Below are 2,748 nucleotides of genomic sequence, written 5' to 3'. Positions count from 1 at the left end.
ATGGGGAAGATTTTTCAAGCAACTACTCTGTCAACTGACACAGATGTTTCTTTCTTCATATGATGAAGATCAGGGATCCAAACTCAGCTGAAAAGCTAAAGAAGCACCATTTGTCCCCATTGGAATGGCAGGTTTTGTAGCAATTGTTGCATACGGATTATACAAATTGAAGAACAGAGGAGATACTAAAATGTCCATTCATCTGATCCACATGCATGGCAGCCCAAGGCTTTGTTGTGGGACCGATGACTCTTGGTATGGTCTGTTTCATGTATTGGGAATTCTGGGCAAAACTTAAACCTTAGAAGAAAAAATGCAGTCTTGGTCTTGTTGGAGGAGCTTGCTTTAGTCAGACATCTCATTATTTACATTACATGTTTTATGTTGAAAATAAATCATTTGAGTGGGTTCAGACAATAACATGGTATTTTGAATATTGGCTTTCTTTCTTGCAGGCCTGATTTGCCTAATGACCAAGTTACTAGTGACTATTTCACTAACTAGGTCATTAAGGAAAGTCAAGTTAACACAAAAGAAACATATCACTTAAATGCACTTGATAATGTTAAATATCTACTTGAACCTTTACAAGAAATTACAGTAGTTCTAAAGACAACAGCAGGCCAACCCTGAAGTACTCCCTCTTTGCTGCAGAATATTACATGCTTTGGATGTTATTATGTAGGAATCCTGTTTACTTCAGTTAATTTAACTTTTTTCTGCCTGCCTTGTGGAGTGGTTGAGTACTTCTGTTTTTAGGATTGGTTGGCTAAAGCAACTCTTTCAAAAAATGGCATGGAATGTAACTTGTAAAGCCTCCCACAACTGAAAGTGTCTCTGTGTGTGTGCGTGTGTGTATGCATGTGTATGTTTAAACTAAATCTAGAAAGCTTACAGAGCTGCAGAGAAGTAGTATTTATTTCAGAATCACGCTTGTAAACATGAGAATAACTTAATTATGGTTCTAGTTTAGCTCTTTTGTAATTGCAGAATTACATTTTTGCTGCTAATGTTATATTAGAATAATTTTTAAATGTTATCTTGAAATAGAAGTATGTATTTTAAGTGCTAATACAAAGGTAAATGAACACTTTTTAAATGTGTGCAGTATGGTTATTTTCTCTGTAAGAATAGTAAATGTTAAGCTAAACAAATGACCTATAATGGAGGTGATTAATGATTTATGAGCAAGTTGGTTGGTCAGACATTTTACACAAACTTTGATATACTACAGAGTGCTTTATTACACTTGTGAAATTATCTTGTCTAACCTGAACTAAATTCCATGGTCATAACATGGTATATGTATTGTTATTAAAAGTAAGTGAAAAAAAAAATCTGTGGTGATTTTATTTTATTTTATTTTATTTATTTATTTATTTATTTTATTTTGTCAATATACAATGTGGTTGACTATTGTGGCCCATTACCAAAACCTCCCTCCCTCCTCCCTCTCCCCCCTCCCACCCAACAATGTCCTTCCTGTTTGCTTGTCGTGTCAACTTCAAGGAATTGTAATTGTTGTGTCTTCTCCCCCCCAGTTTTTTTTTTGTGTGTGTGAATTTATTTATTTATTTTTATCTCCCACCCATAAGTGAGAACATGTGGTATTTCTCTTTCTGAGCCTGACTTGTTTCACTTAATATAATTCTCTCAAGGTCCATCCATGTTGTTGCAAATGGCAGTATTTCATTCGTTTTTATAGCTGAGTAGTAGTCCATTGTGTAGATGTACCACATTTTCCGTATCCACTCATCTGATGATGGACATTTGGGCTGGTTCCAACTCTTGGCTATTGTAAAGAGTGCTGCGATGAACATTGGGGAACAGGTATACCTTCGACTTGATGATTTCCATTCCTCTGGGTATATTCCCAACAGTGGGATAGCTGGGTCGTATGGTAGATCTATCTGCAATTGTTTGAGGAACCTCCATACCATTTTCCATAGAGGCTGCACCATTTTGCAGTCCCACCAACAATGTATGAGAGTTCCTTTTTCTCCGCAACCTCGCCAGCATTTATCGTTCAGAGTCTTTTGGATTTTAGCCATCCTAACTGGGGTGAGATGGTATCTCAATGTTGTTTTGATTTGCATTTCCTGGATGCTGAGTAATGTTGAGCATTTTTTCATATGTCTGTTGCCCATTTGTATATCTTCCTTAGAGAAATGCCTACTTAGCTCTTTTGCCCATTTTTTAATTGGGTTGCTTTTTTCTTGTAAAGTTGTTTGAGTTCCTTGTATATTCTGGATATTAATCCTTTGTCACATGTATATTTTGCAAATATTTTTTCCCACTCTGTTGGTTGTCTTTTCTCTCTGTTAATTGAATATGACCCCAAAAGCACAGGCAACCAAAGGAAAAATAAACAAATGGGATTATATCAAGCATGGACCAAATTTAAATCCAGACTCCATCTCTTCCTGGCTGTAGGATTTTTGGCAAAATCCACTTCTGTAAACCTCACTCTCCTCAACTGTGATATGTAGGTTCAAGAGTGTTCACCTCATTGGGTTGGTGTTAGCTTACAGACGTAAAATGCTTAGCCCAGGGCCCAGTCCTTGGCAAGTGCTAAGTGGTGACCATGGTGATGTCAAAGCTTATGACCTGGATTCTAGTCTGGACAAGTCCCTTCTTGTCTTCTGTGGACTTCACGTGAGTCAATGATTCGTAAGAACCCTTTGTAGCTCTGACACCTATCATGTCTTCCCTGCGATTTCAAAATTGATTAATGTAGGTTTTCTAATT

The 2,748-nt window shown here is 36.9% G+C and overlaps 1 pseudogene; it reads left to right on the top strand.

Annotated features, from left to right (window-relative positions):
- On the top strand, nucleotides 1–305 carry LOC134370749 (HIG1 domain family member 1A, mitochondrial-like; annotated as a pseudogene).
- The last annotated feature ends 2,443 nt before the right edge of the window (nucleotides 306–2,748 follow it).

The sequence above is a fragment of the Cynocephalus volans genome, chromosome 2 (assembly GCF_027409185.1).
Source record: "Cynocephalus volans isolate mCynVol1 chromosome 2, mCynVol1.pri, whole genome shotgun sequence".
In the NCBI taxonomy this organism is placed as follows: Eukaryota; Metazoa; Chordata; class Mammalia; order Dermoptera; family Cynocephalidae; genus Cynocephalus; species Cynocephalus volans.
The sequence above is the reverse complement of the archived record's forward strand: the minus strand, read 5'-3'. Positions and strand labels throughout refer to the sequence as shown.